We start from the raw sequence: 10,422 nt of genomic DNA on the forward strand, positions 1-10,422 counted from the left end.
CCTAACTGTCCACTGGGTGTCACTGCTGCTCCAAGAGAAACACATTCTGTACCTTTCCCTGACTGGCCACCGGGTGTCACTGCTGCTTCATCGGCGATACGCTCTGTGCATTTCCCTGACTGGCCACTGGGTGTCACTGCTGCGCCAAGAGAAACATCTTCTTTGCATTACCCCAACTGGCCACCAGGTGTCACTGCTGTGCCAAGGGAAACATGCTCTGTACATTTCCCTGACTGGCCATTGGGTGTCACTGCTGTGCCAAGGGAGACATACTCTCTGCATTACCCTGACTGGCCACCGGGTGTCACTGCTGTGCCAAGGGAAACATGCTCTGTGCATTACCCTGACTGGCCACCGGGTGTCACTGCTGCTTCATGGGAGATACACTCTATGCATTTCCCTGACTGGCCACTGGGTGTCACTGCTGTGCCAAGGGAAACATGCTCTGTGCATTACCCCGATTCACCACTGGGTGTCACTGCTGCTCCATGGGAACCACTCTCTGTGCATCATCCCGACTGGCCACTAGGTGTCACTGCTGGTCCAATGGAACACCTTCTGTGCTTTACCCTGAGTGACCACCATGTGTCACTATTGCTGCAACCGAAACGCACTCTGTGCACTACCCCAGCTGGCCGCCGGGTGTCACTACTCCTCCATGGGAGAGACACACTTTTCATTAGCCAACCTGGCTAGCTCCCTGGCCGCCCAGCTCTGAACAACAGTGCCGCTACCACCAGCAGCGCAGAAGTCCTCACTTAACTATGCGCTGCCCAGAGCAGGCAGAGGGTTCAGGGTGCCCCACAGACACACCACTTCTGAAAGGTTGCCGACCCCTGAACTAGAAGTTATTTGTCCTGGTACTCACTGTAATAGTGTCTGACCAGAAACAGTGACTGGAAGCTACTTGCCCCAGTATGCTAACAGCATCCCATGGGGAACAGTGACTGGAAATAATTTACACAGGTGATCTTACCTGTGGTTCTAGGAGGTTGAATGTTACCTAAATTCCAGACCCTAGCTCCCGATCCCATGGGAAGTGTTTTGGTTTTTGGGGGTGCGGGGGAAATATGCTTTGAAACTTCAGGTCCCAGGATCCCCTTGGCCAGTGGGGATGGGGGAGGTGTGCAGAGGCTCATGAGAGGGAAATAATCTACATCTCTTTTGATTTGGGGCGGGGGGTGGTGGAAGAGGTGAGGCAGGTCTTGCAAGTAAGCTCCGGTGATTCCCTTGGGGTTTTCAAACTACAACTTTTAGATTCTCATCTCTGTCAACTAAGTCAATGCCGCAACTTCTTCCACATGCTCTGGAGTTTTGAAGCTAGAGTTATGGGCATATGGCCTCGATAAACTACCCTCTGCCTGGGGCTGCTGTAAGGTGTCTCCACCAGCACAAGAGGCTCTGTTCACAAGATCCCAGCCCCCTCCACGGCCTACTCCATGCAATATTTCAGGGACTTGTTGCAATGGGGTGGCCCCTTGCTCTGTTGCTGGGAGTAGCAGGGGATTTATTGATGGTCTTTTGCCCCCTTCAGGTGCTGAAGAGGATACCATGGTACACCTCGGTAAGTGCAGACAGGGCTGGTTAAGTGTTGCCCATACACCATGTTGCACTAACAAACCCCTAGTTTCTGCATCCCTCAATCACAGCTAGCGCAGAATGCATAGCCTTCTTTACTGAAGACCCTTATTAGTGGTAGAGCAAAACCGACTTAAATAATATAAATACATTGAGAAGGTCTTACAGTCATGTCATGGCAGAGTACAGACTTCGATTCCATCATAAAGAATCATCTATTGTCGCTGTGTAAGAGCAGGTCACTGCAGTTTTATTAAGTGAAACCCAAACTTTTCCCTGATGCCTTTGGAGTATTTGGCTAGACGTCTAAGCACACCTGAAATCTATAATGACAGGACGGTATATGCTCTTTCCTTCAGCACATCTGCTCATGAACAATGATCACGGAGGGCATGAAGTGATCTGGTTTGCCTTTGGTGGCTGTGCCACAAACCCTCCTTTTGTGTAGTGGCTGCACAGAACAAACGAGCAGGGGACAGCAGGTATTTAGCGCAAGTGGGCTGCCATGACCCCTCCCGATCAGCCGCAAGGAAAAGCGGGTTGCTTTGAACACGGAGAGACTCGAACACTGGATCGGTTGACAGCAGGTTTTCCGTCGCGATCCCCCATATCCTTGGCGGACCGAAGCTCCTGGGTTCATGGCATGAATTCTGCAGACCCCCGCCCCGGGGCAGGGCGCCCAGTGCCACACGCCCGGAGCCGGCGGAGGGAACCGGTCACCCAGCGGCGGTGCGGTTCGGGCCGGGCAGCGTCGGGCGCTCAGCCCCGCTCCCCGGGCTCCCGCAGACGCACTGGACACCGGGGCCTGCGAGAGGAGCCCGGACACGGACTATGGGGGCGGGGCCGGGGGCGGGGCGCTGCCGAACAGGACAACGGGAAGGGGGGGGCGGATAGACGGAGCACTACAGTCAGTCAAGTCCGGCGCCCCGCCCCCTTTGAGGGAGGGATGGCAATCTCAGGAGCCAATCAGAGGTGACGTCACAACACTCTCGGAGTCCATTGGCTACCAACGAGTAATAGGCGGTGCTAATCAGTCGGGTCCGACGTGGCCGATGGGGGGGGGGGTTCCCCTCTCCCCCGACACCGGGCGGCTTCCGGGACAGCCCCGCCCCGCCTCCCCCGCCCGCCTGCGCAGCGCCCCGGGGCCCGCGGCACCTGGCGCCCGGAGGGAAACGGAGGCACAAGCACCGTTCGTCCGAGTTGCTTTTATTGTAACGCGTCTCGTACGATTAGTGCCGCTTCCCCGCCCGGCCCCGGCCTGGCCCCGCCCCCTCGCCGCCGGCCGATCCCGCCCTTCGCCGCCGGCCGATCCCGCCCTTCGCGCGCTCCGCACCAACGGCTGCTGCTCCTCCGCCCGCTCCTCCGTGGCTGGGATCTCGTCTGTGACACACAGGGAGGAAAACAAACAGCCCCTGAAAGACACGAGCCTGGCAAAATCCGCCCCCGTTAGCGCTGCCCGCCCTGGGAGTGGCGGGTCCCAGCCCGAGGGACGCGAGAAGCTGAGCTCGGAAATACCGGCAGCTCAGGAGAGAGAGCCGCGCCCATCCCCCGCTTGGTACCAGCGGCGGTCGAGCCCGCGAACTGTTCAAAGGGAAGGAAAACCCGAGGAGAACGAGAGAGTTTAGCAAACCAGAGCAAAATACGCAAAGTGTAACGGTAAAGTTTAGTAAAGAGCAAGTTTAGGTACCTACAGAGTTAGGCGGCAGCGGAGTAGGAGGTTGTGAATCGCAATTGTGCCTAAATTGTGGTGAAAACAACAAGGAGTCTGGTGGCACCTTGAAGACTAACACGGCTACCCCCTGATAAATTGGGGTGGAATCTCCATCCTTAGAGGTTTTTAAGGCCCGATTTGACAAAGCCCTGGCTGGGATGATTTAGTTGGAGTTGGTTCTGCTTTGAGCAGGGGATTGGACTAGATACCTCCTGAGGTCTCTTGCAACCCTGATAATCTATGATTCTAAAAAAGGGACTCAGGCACCTAAAAACAGGATCTAGGTGCATATGTATCTTTTTGATCCCATCCTTAGTTCTCACCTCAGTCTTGACTGCTTGTGGTATTTCTAGCTCATCCATTCTGTTGTGCTCAGTGTGGCTTTGGAAATTCAATGTTGATAACTAATGAATGCATATTAGAAAAATAATCCCAACTATACATACAAAATGATGGGATATAAATTAGCTGTTACTGCTCAAGAGGGAGATCTTGAAGTCATCATGGATAGTTCTCTGAAAACATCTGCTCAAGGTGCAATGGCAGTTAAAAAAGCTAACAATATTAGGAACCGTTAGGAAAGGGATAGCTAATAAGACAAAAAAAAATCTTAATGGCACTATATAAATCCATGGTACGCCCACACCTTGAATACTGTGTGCAGTTCTGGTTGCCCCATCCCAAAAAAGATGTATTATAGCTGGAAAAAGTAACCAAAATTATTAGGGGTATAGAATAGCTTTCCTAAGAGGAGAGATTAGGAAAGTCTGGGACTGTTCAGCATAGAAAAGAGACAACTAAGGCAGGGATATGATAGAGGTCTATAAAATCATAAGTGGCGAGGAGAAAATGAATAAGGAAGTGTTATTTACCCCTTCACATAACACAAGAACCAGGGTTACCCAATGAAATTAATAGGCATCAGGTTTAAAACAAACATAAGGAAGTACTTCACACAACAAATCAACTTGTGGAACTCAGTGCCAAGCAATGTTCTGAAAACATTAAAAAAAAGTATTAGATAAGTTCATGGAGGATAGGTCCATCAACAGTTGCTAGCCAAGATGGTCATGGATGCAACCCCATGCTCTGGGGGTCCCAAATTCTCTGACTGCCAGAAACTGGGACTGGACAACAGGGGTTAGATCACTCAATGATTGCCCTGTTCTGTTCATTCCCTCTGCAGCATCTGGCTTCGGCCACTGTCGAAAGACAGGATACTGGGCTAGATGGTCCATTGGTCTGACCCAGTATGGCTATTCTTATGCTTCCTGATCAGATTCTGCCAAACACCAGTAAAGGAGCATTAATAGTGTCCTGGCCAGCACAGACTGAGCTATGAAAAAATAACAAAAAAAAAAAAAATCTTCAGCTTCTCAGCAATATGCAGCAGAGGGCAAGGGAGAAGGAAAAAGAAGTAAGCAATAAAGAGGCTGGGAAGGGGAGAAGGGCAAAGGAAAATAAATAGAGATGAAGAAGATTCAGTTCCCTTTCTACCCATGGCTCGCCACGTAGTAGAAAGAGATTTTTAAACAAGTTAATTCTAACTGATTGTATGTGCAGCAGAAAAAGAAAAGGAGCAAAAATGTCTAGTTTAACATGATCTGTCTTGGCAGAAGGTTGTCTTAGCTGTGGGTAGTGTAGAATCTTCTGCACTTTATGGTTTAAAAACATGTAGTAGTAGGAAACTTACCTTTTTACTTTGGTAGTAATCACACAACAGAGAATAAGGGAGTGTGCAGAGTGTTGAAAATAGAATACCATAAGTTATACATAGAGATAAAACCACATAGATATTTCTGGAGAGTGTAGCCAGGCCTGTACCAACTCCAAAAGCAAGGTATGCTATGAAATACAGGGTGTGAATACAGAAGTATTCTTCCAGCTTTTCTAGTGCGGCTGTAAAATAGAATTTAAGAGAATAAATTGCACAGAAATATATAAACAGATGCTGTTTCTTTTTTTAACTTTCTGTTGTGACTACACCCCAGTTGCCCTGGTCTTTAACCTTCTCAAAGCATTAGAATTATTGGTTTATTTAATTATGGGAGATAACTTTCCACAAACAATAAAGGGAACTTGTGAGATATTATATTTATTTTTCTTAATCTGATGTCATAATTTTTATTTTTGCCAATTGTTTTGAAGTCTACTTTAATGCAAATACTTGTAAAGTTAGCATATGTGATACTGTATAAGGCTGGAGTGATCAGCTCCTGGTACTGTCAGCTTTTCAAGTCATGCAGAATAAGACCTTTCACACAGAGCATGTTAAGAAGGTAATTATGAACTGAAGAATGGCCTATCTTTCCTTTACCCACATTAAGGCTTTTAAGGTGTATAGGCCCATGTTTTCTGAACCCTGTCTATTATTAATCTGTGGTTTATGGATACAACTTTAACAGGACTATAAATGAAATGTAAGATCTTTAGTGGAGAAATGATTGATAAATAAGGGCCAGATTCCACCATCTTTCTTCATGCTGAGTAATGCCTTACTTTGCAAGTAGTCCTGTTGAAATCAGTGGCACCTCTTGTGGGGTAAGGTGCTATCACTCCTCAGTTTGAAAAAAGTTGGCAGAATTGGGCTTTAAGAGATTATTTGAGAGGAATTAGTATCATGAATAGCACTTAATTTGAAAGATTTTATGTTGGACTATTTCTATTTGTAATAAGTGATGTATAGATTAATTCTCTTATTTAATGGGACTGAGCATATAGGAAAGCTGTCCCAAAGTGTGCTTGGAAAGCCAAGCATGTGAGTAACCAAAAAGTATACAAGGCTAGATTACCCTTACTCAATGTCACAGGATGGGAAGGCCCCTTTAAGAGAGTATGGACAGAGCACCACCTGTGCCTGGTTTTCCCCTGATGCATGGGACAGAAATGGTAGATGAAACCTTGACCATGGGAAGCATGTAAACAAGGTGAGATCACAGACCTGTGATCAGATGAATACAGATTGAAGTTCACCTGCTTTTTAAAAAGGGGGGGGGGGGCGGGTTTGCCTAGTCTTAGTTTAGGTGAGATTCAAGGTCAGGATATGATCTGGAGGGGAGTTCTCCCCATAGCCAGATGGAAAGTCTGCGAGAGAACCCTAAAAAGAACAGAAAATGCTGGGAGATTTTCTGAGGGCTAGAAGGACAGTGGGAGCCTTGGGAGATGGACTGATTTGTGAAACCCTGCTAGCTAGAGAAGGACTGACTGTGCTGTGGGTGGGCCAGTAAAAAGGTTGGTTTGGGCTAAACAAAGCAAACCCCAAGAGGGGAAACATTAACTGAATCGCCTATTGTGCAATGGCTGAATAGCTCTGGGCACAGGAAAGGAATCTGTGACATAGTACTGTGTCAAGAGTGGTGAGAGCTGTGCCCTGTGACTCATATCAATTAGTAGCCTACACCAAATAGACCCATTGACTTGCATGATATTACATGTGGTGTAACATACTACTGATTGTGAGAAAAGGATATCCAGCATATCCCATAGGAAATATGAAAGATCATTCACTAACAGTCTTAGGTAGGAAAGCATAATTACCTCCATTTTACAGCTGGGTTATTGAGACACACCAAGATTGGTTTGAAACAAATAAAAGGAAGTTCTTCACGCAGCGCACAGTCAACTTGTGGAACTCCTTACCTGAGGAGGTTGTGAAGGCTAGGACTATAACAGCATTTAAAAGAGAACTGGATAAATTCATGGTGGTTAAGTCCATTAATGGCTATTAGCCAAGATGGATAAGGAATGGTGTCCCTAGTCTCTGTTTGACAGAGGATGGAGATGGATGGCAGGAGAAAGATCACTTGATCATTGCATGTTAGGTTCACTCCCTCTGGGGCACCTGGCATTGGCCACTGTCGGTAGACAGGATACTGGGCTAGATGGACCTTTGGTCTGACCTGGTACGGCTGTTCTTATGTTCTTAAGATTAAATGATGTGCCCAAAGATTACAGAGTAAATTAGCAGCTGCAATATTTTTGAAGACTCTTGTCTTCCTGTTTTGTCTTCCTGTTCCACAATTGGTGGAAGAGTGTTTGCAAAGTCCAGTAACCATTGCAGTTTATGTTAATACTGAATTGCATAGATGCTAACAAAGTGTCAACTTTGATTTACTGACAAAAAAACTTCATTAACACAGCGTTAAGGTTGCCCAGAAGTGGCTTGTGCCCTTCCAGAATGTCATGCTAAGCAAAAAAATCAACGCTTGAAAGTCAGGAACTACAGCGTTAATGTTCATACGAATGCAATCTTAACTCTTCCTCCCTTGAGCTGGCAATAGCCACTGGTAATTATCTGCATGCATTCCGGCTGTATTCAGTATATTAGATGTAGCGGTACTAAATATTGGAGGCATTAGTTGGAACAGCTAGGTAGAGGTTTGATTGTGATATGGTGATCTGGGGATTAGTCTGAAGAGTGTCTCAGAACTAAATTTTAATATAACATCTGGGTCTGAGGCGCCCGCCTTCCCCTCTCTCCTCCTCCGCATATGTTTGATAAAAGGAAAGAAGTGTATGTGTATCTTGCTAGATCTAACATGCATAATTTCAGCATTGCATTCATTAGGTTGTGTTAGTGGCAGGGCACATGGGCTGTCATGAGCTCTATTCGCTGAGTGACATCCGCTATCTGTAAAGGCAAGTATGTGTGCTATGGGCACATTAGATCATCACTCAAAGAGGACAAAGTTAAGATTGCATTGTTGTGTATCTTAACTCTGTAATTCCTGGTATTCAGAGGTTTGAGTTTTGCTGAACTTGGCATTCTGGAAGGGCATCAGATAACACAGAATTAAGGTTGCCTGATGGTAACAAATTTTTGCCAACGAATAGTGTATATTTGCAATGAAGTAGCAACTAAAGATTTTATAAGCTGCAATCTTAATGTAGTTTTTCAGAGAACGAAGTTGCATTACTGTTGTAACAAGTAGGTGATTGTACTCTGAGTGAAGTGCACATAATGGCAATCAATATAAACTAGGGCTGCCAAGCAATTAAAAAAAAAAAAATTGTGATTAAAAAATTAATCACGATTAATCGTGCTGTTAACACTAGAATACCATTTATTTTAAATATTTTTGGATGTTTACTACATTTTAAAATATTAATTTCAATTACAACAGAATATAAAGAGTACAGTGCTCACTTTATATTTATTTTTGTTTACAAATATTTGCACTGTAAAAAACAAAATTGTATTTTTCAATTCACCTTATACAAGTACTGTAGGTCAAGCTCTTTATCATTAAAGTTGAACTTACAAATGTAGAACTATGTACAAAAAAACTGCATTCAAAAATAAAACAATGTAAAACTTTAGAGCCTACTTCTTGGTCCGCCAGTCTCTCAGACAAACAAGATTGGTTACAATTTGCAGGAGATAATGCTGCCTGCTGCTTGTTTACAATGTCACCTGAAAGTGAGAACAGGCGTTCGCCTGGCACTGTTGTAGCTGACGTTGCAAGATGTTTACGTGCCAGATGCGCTAAAGATTCATATGTCCCTTCATGCTTCAACCACCATTCCAGAGGACATGCTTCCATGCTGATGATGGTTTCTGCTTGATAACGACCCAAAGTAGTGTGGACTGACATGTTCATTTTCATCAGCCGAGTCAGATGCCACCAGCAGAAGGCTGATTTTCTTTTTTGGTGGTTTGGGTTCTGAAGTTTCCGCATCAGCGTGTTGCTCTTTTAAGACTTCTAAAAGCATGCTCCACGCCTCGTTGCTCTCAGATTTAGGACAGCACTTCAGATTCTTAAACCTTGGGTCGAGTGCTGTAGCTATTTTTGAAAATCTCACATCAGTACCTTCTTTGCATTTTGTCAAATCTGCAGTGAAAGTGTTCTTAAAATGAACATGTGCTGGGTCATCATCTGAGACTGCTATAACATGAAATATATGCAGAATACGGGTAAAACAGAGCAGGAGACATACAATTCTCCCCCTAAGGAGTTCAGTCACAAATGTAATTGATGCATTATTTTTTTAACGAGCATCATCAGCATGGAAGCATGTCCTCTGGAATGGTGGCTGAAGCATGAAGGGGCATATGAATTTTATCATATCTTACATGTAAATACTTTGCAACGCTGGCTTCAAAAGTGCCATGCGAACACCTGCTCTCACTTTCAGGTGACATTGTAAATAAGGAGCAGGCAGTATCATCTCCCATCAATATAAACAAACTTGTTTGTCTTAGCGATTGACAGAATAAGAAGTAGGACTGAGTGGACTTGTAGGCTCTACTCAGGGCATCCCAGAAGAGGGGAAGAGAACCAGTTATGACTCCTTGATTCCGTGACCCCATCCATGTTTGAGCAGCCAGGAGTCAGTTCTAACATAAACCAGCTCGCTGTTGTCCCCAAAGTATCATAAATTAGATGGAGAATAGCCAGAATGCAGCAAATGCCAACCACTTGCCCCTCCCAGTCTCCAACATGCCTTTTGCCAACCTAACATGCCCCCTGTGCTAGAGGTTTTAGGAGAAGTGGTGCAGGAATCGGAAATGCCAACTCTACACCCACTGGAGATTCCCAGGTAATCCCCAGCAGGGTAATTAGGTTCTCTCTTCAGTTGCCAAAAGGAGGCAGAGAATCTACCTCAATGTGTAGTGTGGCCCTTCTTGACTTTTGAGATGATGTTTGACCCTGAGGCTAAAGAGGTTGGATATCACTATTGTAAGCTATACAATGTTTTCACAAGTTCTTAGCCCCAACGCCATTACAAATTGCAATCCATGTCTTTAAACACAAAAGGAAAACAGCAAATACATCCTTCCCCCCCCCTCTTCTGTCACCTCCAAAAATCAAAGCAGCCAGGCTGCAAGAAAATCTAAAAAACACTCAGTGGCCTACCTTAAGAGTCCCAAACACCACAGTCCTCTTCAACACCTGTTTGGAAAGACTGGCTTTACAATACACTTAGAAGTCAATGAATGTGGACTATTTCAAGTTGCGCGGTCTCACAGAAACGGCACTGCTGTGAGTCCATTCCCTCTCTTCCCCAATCAGCCCAACATTCTCCTCTCACATGCACACATTTGTTCTCTTTCCCTCTCCTGTGAGGCCACAAAGAAAGAGGCTTGGGGCTGCCAGAGCTTGGCAGTTACAGGAAGCCACTGCAGCGTGGGA

This window comes from Chrysemys picta, chromosome 24 (genome assembly GCF_011386835.1).
Source record: "Chrysemys picta bellii isolate R12L10 chromosome 24, ASM1138683v2, whole genome shotgun sequence".
Taxonomy (NCBI): domain Eukaryota; kingdom Metazoa; phylum Chordata; order Testudines; family Emydidae; genus Chrysemys; species Chrysemys picta.